Source organism: Gobius niger (assembly GCF_951799975.1).
Source record: "Gobius niger genome assembly, chromosome: 1".
In the NCBI taxonomy this organism is placed as follows: Eukaryota; Metazoa; Chordata; class Actinopteri; order Gobiiformes; family Gobiidae; genus Gobius; species Gobius niger.
The window spans coordinates 50,935,305-50,947,202 of NC_136852.1; the positions used below are offsets into that span (position 1 = coordinate 50,935,305).

The 11,898-nt window shown below is 41.6% G+C and overlaps 1 protein-coding gene across 7 annotated transcripts in view; it reads right to left on the minus strand.

Annotated features, from left to right (window-relative positions):
• Positions 1–11,428, minus strand: part of arvcfb (ARVCF delta catenin family member b) — a 286,776-nt gene extending 275,348 nt beyond the window's left edge. For 2 of the 7 annotated variants that reach the window (XM_079567195.1, XM_079567192.1), the window contains exon 1: positions 11,106–11,426. The gene's annotated coding sequence lies outside the window, so the exon portion shown is untranslated. Of the gene's footprint in view, positions 1–11,105 lie in introns of all 7 variants that reach the window. The other 5 variants (XM_079567194.1, XM_079567193.1, XM_079567196.1 and 2 more) reach the window with 4 other exon arrangements.
• Between the last annotated feature and the right edge of the window lie 470 nt (positions 11,429–11,898).

The window sequence follows — 11,898 nt, forward strand, 5'->3', positions numbered from 1 at the left end:
AAATGTAGTTGGGGTTTGATATTTTAATGTAGAGTTGATTCAAGGACAAAGTATGAGATATTACATTCTTCAAAGTCAAAGCCAGTGAATCACATTATTGCAAATGGTTACTACTTCTATTGCAGGGTATTGCGAGGTGGGTCTGCTCATTCACAGGCACTTTATCCTTTTGGCGTCTCCATTTGGTTGACATTTTTCGAGTGAAGACTTACGCAAGATGCCAAAACGGAATTTGTAATATTTATTTACTCTTAATGGTGTAAGAAATAAAGAAAAAAGAAAAAAACAAACAAATTGGGAGCTCTTACTGCTGTGTGGACCCCTGCTTTAAATCACTGTATTCTTATTTTGGATCCAGCACGCAGGTTTCTCTGTCTTTGGATGTGCGTGCCTATTACCTTTTAGCCAAAAATCTAAAATAACAAATAAATATTGTTGGAAAAAGAAAAGCAGTTGTAAAAGATGATATTAAATCAAAAAGGCGCTCTCTCTGCACTGAGCACCACACAGCAGCAAGCTGGACAAATCTCTCCCACTGGCACGGTTTCATTTCAGAGGTGGATTCTGAGATTTATGGGAAAGTTCCTAATTGCAGCAAATCTTTTTTTTCTTACGCCGACACAAAGGAGGACAGGTGTTTAATCAAGAAAGTGTGCTTTGAACAGATGGCTTTACCCAAACTTCACTTTAGGAGCGATAACGCATCTCTGAAATGCTGCGACACAAAGAGGCTGACTCATTTAAGGTCCGCTGACCTCACCAGGGTGTAGCGTGTGAAGGTTCGCCTATTGCCTTTCGCCATTGTTAACGCATTCCAGAGAGCAGCTCAACCCCCACTCCAAAACTCCTAGGCCATTTTATGACTTTTGGGATGTCGTCACTTCCTGTCTTGTGAATGGCTGATAAGATCGAATACAGTTCAGGAAATTAAGACTGTGACGATCTATCCTTTAACCTTCAAAACCAGAGAGGAGAACTCTCTATTGACCTTCGAATTGGACTAAAGACTGAATCTCAAACTTCTGATTTGAGTAATAATCCAATTCTTTAATTCACGGACAGTGAGAATGAACTCAACCAATCTGTTCTAATGATGAATTCTTCCCCAGGTCAACAAAGACGCAATGTACAAACATACTGTCGAAATGTTGTTTGGAAAGTTGTGAAGTTGTTAATGTGTTTATCGCAATAGAAATGTATTTCTTGAATTCTCTCCCAAAGACATTCCCACTTGGGATCGTCATATCGAGTTACGGACTGAATGTCGATTGGTCGAATCCACGGAGAAAAAGGGGCCGCCCCCTTGGTATAAAGGAAGGAGAAATAGCCAGAAACTCCCCTTACCCCTTCCTCTTCTTTTCTGAAACCGCTTCTGAGTTGAGTTGGACCGGAGAGAGAGAGACGGACGAGAGCACATGGCATGACATCCCCCGCTGAACTCTGACCTCTCCTTTGTCTCAGATGGACCACAAGAACTCTAAGTTTGAGCCCGTCGTTTGACGTGATTTGTAACTATCTGTTACTTCTTTTAAGAACATTTGCATTTTTCCTACAAGACAACAACATTTTTGATCGCTGAGCTTTCAGCGATTTTGAGTCTTGCTTGGCGCCCAAGGCCAGAGGAGCTGCAGACAGGGCCGCGCCTGCATCAGCTGAGATAGCCATCCGAGAGAAACCACCACCACAGGCCGTCGGACTTTGGAACGCCGGACCACAGTTGGAGTGGAAAGCCTTTCTCTCACGGTCGTAAGCGCATCTCATAGACCTGGCTCAATAAGACTCACATAACCTCTAACCACCTTACTGACTTTCAGATACAATTTTAGAACATTTTATCTGATTATTCATCCTGTTAGGGTTCCAAGTTATTCTGTTTGCACTTTAATATTTAATACCGTCTGTTAATTGATTTTGATCATTAAACCTCCATAAACCACAGTTTGCTTTGGTAATGTCTGTGTTTATTATTCCAGAATAAGGGTCCATGTGTACGTCCAAGATCTTACTTCCTTCAGATAAATCTGTAGTTTAGCCTCCTTTTCTTACTTTTATTTTGTTCGCCTTTCGAACTGGTGCCCCGTTAAATTTTAAGGCTAATCTACAACCTATTAATTAATTAATATACAAATTAATTGATTAATAAACCCTCATACCCTACATCTATTTGGTGCCCCGTGTGAGGCGTCATAAACTCTATCTGTTATTAATGATCACTGATCATTCCAAAGCAAACTTTGAGGTTCAATCTTATCAAAAAGTTGTTGAAAAAGAAAGAAAAATGCATTTTAAAGGTGTCCATTGAAAACAAAACTCTCTGCGCAACTCTCTCTCAATGCTACCGTTTACAGGTCGCAGCACATTACTTTAAATGTGATTTTTAAACATGCATGTTCTCTTTGTGCTATCAAAAGCACAATTCTCAAAGGCCTTAAGGTAATCAAATTTTAATAGCTGCGAATTTTCCAGTATTAAAATTTACCTGTATTTTGCAGTAAGTAATATAATTTGTCTGCGAGTTTTCCAGAAATTGTAACTTTAAACTGCATCGGTGTTAAACTGTCCTCCCCTGCAGGAGCTCAGATAACACCCCTGAGACCCCCTCCTTACAGCTCTGGTCAAGGAGATGTTTCACCCCTGGCCCTTGGCGCCAGAATGAGTCAATCATTCCCCAGAGTGGGCCGGTCTTAATGACATCACTTCCTTAGAGCCCGCCTACCGAAGGCTGTGCCACTATCTCTGCCCCCTACCGTGAAGGAGGAGACAGAGGCAGAAGTGATTTTAAGTGAGCTTTGATCACAACGCTCTCTTCCAAGTAAGTAAGCTTTACTTGAGTAACTTAGACAATAAAACTTAAACTATATACACATTCAGTTGTACCTTAGTTTACTGTTGTTTTATTGAAAATAAAGCCAAAACATTATCCTTTTCCATCTTTAACAGTTACTGTACTGTTCTTCCTTCTCAAGACTAACACTTGTCTTCGGCTTTAACTGGTCTTCTCTGATTGGGTCTAACTTAATGACTTGTTTTGTGGCCACACTACAAGCTCTTATTAGCCTTTATCTAGACCAATGCTCAGCCTTGCAATTTAAATTGCAATCTCAAATTGTAACGCATAAAATTTTACAATTTTTAAGCTAAAGGGCTCCATTCAAATTCACCCTCTCTAAGTAAAACTTAGTGAATTTTCATCCACCTCTTGAAATCAATTTTAACTGACTGACTGCTGGACAGTCACCTATCAGTTAAGTCAAATTTTGATATTGAATTTAATTAATTAATTTGATTTTAATTCAATAATCACTCTCCAAAATGTCCATGTCCTTTCTTCTCATTCATTTTGTCCCATTCTCCTTTCATGTCTTGCTTCATTCCATCTATCAACCCTGGTTTTAGTTAAGCACAATTAAAACTGGTTTGTTTCATTGTGACCCACAGAAGGTCAAGTCAGACTTTAAAGTTGTCAGACCTTTGATTAAGCAACATGCCTCCTGGAAACTTAAAGAACCTGTCTACAGCCGCTGTCTACAGACCAGGCCAGGGAGACGTCCTTGACTGTGTAGACAAAATGCAGGGAACAGATCCCTCTGAACTTGAATCCATAATTACATCTTTAGTAAGTATAACATCACTTACAGGAAAACAAGAGGAGAACCTGACATTGTTAGCTAAAATGGCAGTTGCAATGCATTTACAACTTAAACAAACACAAGAAGTACTGACAGACACAAGGAGACAAAATGATGAACTTACATCACAAAATGCCTCTCTCCAAGAAGAGAATGCAAAGCTTATGAATGACAAAGAAACTAAACATCTAGAAAACCAACATCAAGAGGTAGGACAAAAACTCTTCGAGCAAGAGCAAGAACTGAAATTTGCAGATTCAGAACTTGACAAAACTAGCAAAACCCTCTCGGAACGAGAAGTGGAGCTAGTGACAGCCCATGCTGAGCTAGACAGGACGACTCAAAACCTTAACAGGTCTGAGTGCCTTCTCAATAAAGCCACCCTAGAGGTAAGAGATTTAAAATCGGAAATTTTGATTCTCCAAGAAAACCAAGAAAAGGACAAAACAAAACTAACTCACATTCAGAGCCAGCTTACAGCAGCTCAGATTAAAATAGATCACACGACGCTACGGCGCACGATCAGTGAGGAAGAAAAGAGCTTTAAAAGAGAGCAAGAAGATCCTCCTGAACAAGGAGTGAGATCTCAAGTGTATCCCCTGGGAACACTTCAGGAGAAAACAAATAAGTTCTTAAGGGACTTTTCTCCCCCACCTGCTTTAACATTGAACCCCAAGCCACCGCACCTGCAGCGGTTGGACAGGCTCATCTCTGAGCCACCTGATCAATGTTATGCTTCACAGGAAACAAACGATCCCGTCAAGATCTCCACTGGTGAGTTTGAGCGTGGATATCGTGTTCCAATCAAAGATCTTGACAAAATTGCACGACATGTCATTCGCTTTGATCCCAAGTCTGATGGTGCTAACGACACAAGCACCTACTTAAATGACATTGACTTTTACCTGCGTAGATTTCCAGACTCTACGACAGAAGATAGAATTTACCTAATCAGGTTTACTTCAAGTAGAAATGTGGGAAGTTTCATTGATAGACAGGCGCGTCACACAAAGGCAGACTATGGTCGCCTTTGCCAAGCTCTCACAAAAGAGTTCTCAAACTGCCTGACTACTGGCCTAACTGCAGCCTTAAATGTGAAGCAGACTCGACAAGAGTCTCCACAGGCTTATTACTGCAGACTGCGCGATGCCTACTTTAGTTCAAACGAACTTGAGATGGAGGAAGACCTCCACTTTAAATCACTTTTTGTTCTAAATCTTCATCCCACAACAAAGTACCACCTTGGCATCACCGCAGATCCCGCTACTCAAACGAGCTACCAGCTTCGTGAACTAGCGATGCGTGCTTTCATGAAACACAAACAATCGATGATAAAACATCCAGAGCTTTCCCTAGTCCTTAATCTCGAGTTAAAGAACTCACAACAGATAAGAACACAAAACTGCAAGTCAAGCAGTTCAAACATGCGTTCTTCTCCAGAAAAGAAACGCAGAAATGAAGTAAAACCGGCTCAATGTCAACAGACAAATGAGAAGCATAAGCAAACGCTGCTCTCCAGCCCTGAACTTGAGTGTAGGCAAAACCCCGCCTATGGCAAACAGTGCCAAACAAAGCAGCATCTCCAACAGGGGGGTCACTACACTCATCACAGTAAGAACAGAGAAAATCGGGATAGCACAAAGCATCTCCGAATACACAAAAATTCTCAATTCTTCTCGTCAGGAGAACCTGAAAGAAATCAGAATCATGGCTGTCAAAACCAAGTCAGTGAACTTGACAGCTCAGCTGATCTGACTCACTTCAGTGATGAAAATGACACTTTTATTGAACAGACTCCAGACAATGATGGTAAAGCTGAGCTATCCTCATTAGCCTCTTTAATCCATCAGAGCTGTGATAAAATGTCAATTAAACAACCTCTCAAACGTTTTCTGTGTAATCTCACTGAAAAAGGTTTGGCTGGAAAATTTTACATGCCAACCACTATTGAGAATGCTCTCCAAGAGGAAGCAATGCTTGACACAGGTGCTGACGTCAGCATAATGTCAACCTCTCTTTTTAGTGAAATTCAGGAAGCACTACAACATAAAAGAAGAAAAATAAATCTTCACTCTTGCTTCCTTGAAATCCAGCCATATGCAGACATTCAAACTGCATTCACAGAAATGGCGTACATTCGCTTGACAATTGGACCGATGACAGTGGTCCATCCATTCTTTGTGTTTCCACTTGATATGATGCCTCTCCTTATCGGAAAGGATCTCCTCAATCGATTTGAGCCTCTTATTGATTTCAAAGAATCAATACTCTATGCACAGGTGCTGAAACCTTGGCCTTTCTCACATCCAGGAAACTATGGTGAGATCTTTCAGTGTGCCACTCTAACACATACACCTGTCCCAAAACATAAGGACTACAAACACAAGAAGTCAGGTTCTGACCCAACTCAGTCTCAGAATAACGTCTGGAGACCCCAAACCAACTTCTTGTACAAGGACACAGTTCTACCTGAGCTGAACTGTCCACAAATGCACCCAGAGAAGACTCAAGGTCACCTTTGTGACCCCAGAAAAAACAATGAACTTCAAAGTTCATTGAAGATCTTATCCAAGCAGGCAGTCATTGATGACAACGCTGTAAAGGCTAGCCTAGAACCCCAGCTCACCCAGCCAGGTTCTGTTCAGCCTTTTCCCACCCTTCCCACCCTATCTTCCATTGTGGCCCCTCACGCTGCCTCATTGGCCACCTCAACCCCCTCCTCCACCCTTTCTGAGCTTCCCTGCTCATTCTTATCAGACCTTGCCACACCTCGGTCTGATGCCTTCTCCAATGTCGTCCCTAACACAGACACTGCTTGTGAACGATCCTTACCTCATGTTTTCGGCCTTTGGTCCCGCCAACGGATCCAGCCTGGCCCGGACACACTCACTTCTCTTATGCTCATGGTGCACCCGAACCACAGGGGGGTAGCGCTGGCTCAAGCACATAAATCCTCTCTGTCGGCCCACAAAGGCACTCAGACAATGCGAGAAATAAGGCAAAAGGAATCCTGCTGCCCACATGCATATACAAATGCATATGATAAAGGCACGATTAACAGGTCAACCTGCAGCCAATGTCAGACATCAGGTCTGAAGAAATGGGTAAAGCCCACAAACCAAAGGTTTGGAGATAAACAGAACAATCTCCAAAAGCAGAGACACTTAACACCTGCCATTACCAAACCAGTATGGCATGGTAAGTTATCAGGGAACAAGGTAAGTTATCGCAACTGCCTCCAAGCTCTGAAACAAAACATTTAGTCCACTGGACAGATGAACTTGGTGCTCCAGATGCACACTTGTAAATAAACAGGAAACACAGCTCCTGTTTGTAAATAGACACAAGCCAGTCTATTCAGTGTCAATAGCAATCACTAAAGTTTTTCAATAGCAATTCCTTCTCTAACCAAAGGGGGGAGCTACTTTAAACTTTTTACTAACGTTTGCTATTCTCTATGCATGCTGTCATAACTATTGAGGCTTTGTTTTCAGTTTGATTGCAGTTAAACTCTGGACAACAGAATACAATTCAATCAGCAGTCAGTTGTCAATGCTCAAGTATTGCTTAAGACTCTTCAATCCATGGTGCAAAATCTTTTGTTGTAAAGAAAATCTTGGTGAATTCGCAGCCTTAGATATCAGCAACTCTAGAGACTTTGTTTTCCAATGGACCGCCTCAGTAAATTTAGCGCTTCTACCGCTTTTCCAAATTTAGGTGTCAAACCTGAACCCTTAGGACTTAAGTCGTGCATAGTTGCACACAATGCAACACATGTAGCTTCTAGCTAAGATTGTAGCCACAGCAACAAACACGTAAGACTAAACCTAGTCTGTAAACACACTTGCCTATTGCTACACACATTTAGCCTAATATTGCCACAGTTAGCAAACACCTGAGCCGACTCTGTGTCAATGAACATCGGGCATCGTCTTCAGTCAACGGCCATCCCATCACATCACGGAAATGGCGTGCCAACCTCCGCCGTAGGGTGGAGCCTGCCACGAAGAGGGGACTGTAGCGTGTGAAGGTTCGCCTATTGCCTTTCGCCATTGTTAACGCATTCCAGAGAGCAGCTCAACCCCCACTCCAAAACTCCTAGGCCATTTTATGACTTTTGGGATGTCGTCACTTCCTGTCTTGTGAATGGCTGATAAGATCGAATACAGTTCAGGAAATTAAGACTGTGACGATCTATCCTTTAACCTTCAAAACCAGAGAGGAGAACTCTCTATTGACCTTCGAATTGGACTAAAGACTGAATCTCAAACTTCTGATTTGAGTAATAATCCAATTCTTTAATTCACGGACAGTGAGAATGAACTCAACCAATCTGTTCTAATGATGAATTCTTCCCCAGGTCAACAAAGACGCAATGTACAAACATACTGTCGAAATGTTGTTTGGAAAGTTGTGAAGTTGTTAATGTGTTTATCGCAATAGAAATGTATTTCTTGAATTCTCTCCCAAAGACATTCCCACTTGGGATCGTCATATCGAGTTACGGACTGAATGTCGATTGGTCGAATCCACGGAGAAAAAGGGGCCGCCCCCTTGGTATAAAGGAAGGAGAAATAGCCAGAAACTCCCCTTACCCCTTCCTCTTCTTTTCTGAAACCGCTTCTGAGTTGAGTTGGACCGGAGAGAGAGAGACGGACGAGAGCACATGGCATGACATCCCCCGCTGAACTCTGACCTCTCCTTTGTCTCAGATGGACCACAAGAACTCTAAGTTTGAGCCCGTCGTTTGACGTGATTTGTAACTATCTGTTACTTCTTTTAAGAACATTTGCATTTTTCCTACAAGACAACAACATTTTTGATCGCTGAGCTTTCAGCGATTTTGAGTCTTGCTTGGCGCCCAAGGCCAGAGGAGCTGCAGACAGGGCCGCGCCTGCATCAGCTGAGATAGCCATCCGAGAGAAACCACCACCACAGGCCGTCGGACTTTGGAACGCCGGACCACAGTTGGAGTGGAAAGCCTTTCTCTCACGGTCGTAAGCGCATCTCATAGACCTGGCTCAATAAGACTCACATAACCTCTAACCACCTTACTGACTTTCAGATACAATTTTAGAACATTTTATCTGATTATTCATCCTGTTAGGGTTCCAAGTTATTCTGTTTGCACTTTAATATTTAATACCGTCTGTTAATTGATTTTGATCATTAAACCTCCATAAACCACAGTTTGCTTTGGTAATGTCTGTGTTTATTATTCCAGAATAAGGGTCCATGTGTACGTCCAAGATCTTACTTCCTTCAGATAAATCTGTAGTTTAGCCTCCTTTTCTTACTTTTATTTTGTTCGCCTTTCGAACTGGTGCCCCGTTAAATTTTAAGGCTAATCTACAACCTATTAATTAATTAATATACAAATTAATTGATTAATAAACCCTCATACCCTACAAGGGTTTACTCCCCACATTAACATAGATGCTCTACTAAATGATGTTGGCATGAAAGCCTTAGTAATTTTGAACACTGTCATAAGTTTGCGTCATTTGGAGGAATCGTGTCTAAAATGAAAACCGTCAGTGTAAAGACAAGTGCAACAGTTACCACGCTGACTGAAAAATCTTCCTTTCTACAATGTAATGTTTACATAAAATCACAAATGATGGTAAAGAAAGGTTGACTGTTGTCCTAAAATACATGTGAAGAGGGATAAGCAGGAGTTGAACCTACCATCACCAACCAATAATGTTTTTGTTTTTTTTGAAGTGTACACTGCTGTTTGAGGTTGATGAACCATGTTGTGATGATACTCATGTGATAATCCATGATTCAGGTTCTGTTTTAATATAAAGAGATAAAAATCTTATGCATGGCATGATATTATACTGTAAGTGATTGAGAAAAATGATACAGTTATGTGACCAAAAATTCTTGTAAATGGAAAAAATATAACATAATGTGCATGTCCTTGGTCAGCACAGGTTCATTCGCAGCACTCCAACTCAAACCAGCATGGAGAAGAAATTAGGCACAGCAGCAGCAATCAAAGCACTTGGAGCCACAATATACAGTAGGCATGGTTTCCTGCAATCGATGTCAAATGTCTCCATTTCCAGCCTGGTCTTTTAAGCAAAGGATCATAATGAAAGCCAAAATAATCAAGTTGACGTAGTGATTCTCAACATGTCAAATACAATAACATTTGTCACATCAAATATATATACCACCTGGAAGTCTAAAGTCTGGGAAGAGACAAAACCTTCAAAACCTTCAAGCAGGATAAAAGCAAACACATTAGGCTCTAAAGCAGGGGTAGGCAAGTTTGCTTAGAGGAGAGCCCGTTGTCTTAATCGTCAAAACACCAGGGGTCGAATCTCCCAATTGTAGCCCAAAGTGAAGCACCACTTCTACAAATGCCAACACTGTACTTAAACTTAAGACCCTATAGGCTGTTTTGTGAGGAAATTTTGATAGAATTGACAATATTCTGCATTTTAAAGCATTTTAAAAGGTATTTGATCCCAGATTTGTATTGTATTCTTAAAAATCATCTTGAGGGCCAGAGATTCTCTGCTGGAAGGCCAGATTTGACGATCTGACGTTGCCTACCCCTGCTCTAAAGTATAGTTTAACAACCGCAGTCTGCATCTATTTTGGAGCACCTGTACAGCACCTGCTATCCCTTGTCCTTGTTTTGCTTTTCAAGTTTTTACAGCACTTATGCTTTCACAAGGCCGACTATATGCTCGAGATAAAATGGTCCACAAAAAACTCACCATAAAACTGTTATTTTAAACACATTACTTGGCAATGTGGTGACTGAATCTCTTAAGTTGTTTGTCCTAGGAGCCAAGATTCATTCACACAGTAATTGCTATAATTGCATCCACATCTTGGGCTATTAAGAAGGACTTGCTGGCTGTGGGAAAAAAAGCTGACCAGGACCGATCAATGCCCAGTGAGAACTTCATTTAGCCCTCTTTAATAATTGCCTTGGGTTCACAGACTGTGCTGTTCAGTTCATATGAGCTGATCTCACACATGGGATCTTTGGCTCGGTAAGTGGGTGGGCTATCACTATCCATCAGTCCTGCCTTGACAGACCACACGAGCCCCTCTAAATAAGGTAATTAAGAAGGGGAGAAACCGGAAGACTCGCCATGGCAACACTCAATATCTGAACAGGAGGGGCAAAAACAATGGACCCGAGTGGATGCGATGAGTGACAGCGCGCTGCAGCCTGGGTTTACCGCATTTGAGTGAATGCATATGAGCTCACACCACACGAACCCGCGTTATAATACTCATTTTACCTGGCATTCTACTTCTCAATGATAATTTAAGGCATGTAAAACCTCCTGAGATGTTAATACGAGACTCGGCATCTTTGTAAGCACGTTGTAAATCTCACGCCGGCCGGGTCACAGCTTGCTCTCTCTAATCACTGCGACCGTCGACTTGTACAAACAAAATCTCGGTGAAACTACGCATTCAATTTGGAAATATGCGAACGCGTACCTTTGTATCTCAGTTCATCCTTGTTGTGGAGAGACGAAGAGACCAGTCCAGTGTGTGTGATGAGCAGTAGTCCCGGTGTGAGCGCAGTCGTAGCTTCGCGCTTCTTCTGCAAACAACTCTCCTGCTGCAGGCTACTATACTATCACTACTACTGCGCTAGAATAAACGTGGGATTGCTCCTCCTCGGTGATTTTCGGCTCGCACAATTATAAGCAAATAACCCCAAAGTAAAGATTTGGAAGAGTGGACTAGCGGTATCACGTGGGTAATAATTAAAAACAGCGATGCGGTGTATATGAGAGGCGAATAGAGCGCATCTTATCGCACGCACACACAGAAGAGAGGATAGTGTTGTCGGTCACGGCAGCCCCGCCTCTTTGGTACTTGCAGCCAGCAACATTCATAATCACACTGTAGGCTTGATTGCATACACAGCAAATATTTTTAATCTTGCTTGTTATTTTCAGGTGACAAATATATCCATAGACCACAACAATTCATTCATACGGTTTTTTGTTTTGTTTTTGTTTTTACGTTAAAACTCGATATTGGCAACAAAAACAACAACAAAAAAACAAAAAAATTCTTCCTAATTCAAGCTGTTTTGAAAATGATTTTAGAATTGTATTATCCTTCTTTAATCTTGTAAAAGAAAATCCAAGCTGCTGAAATGTTTTGACCCTGTAATATTATTTAAAGGTACACTGCGTAACATTTTGGACTGCACAGTTGCTGGCAAAACAAAACATGCTCATAATGACCATCTCAACACAGAAAATGCTATTACTGCAGT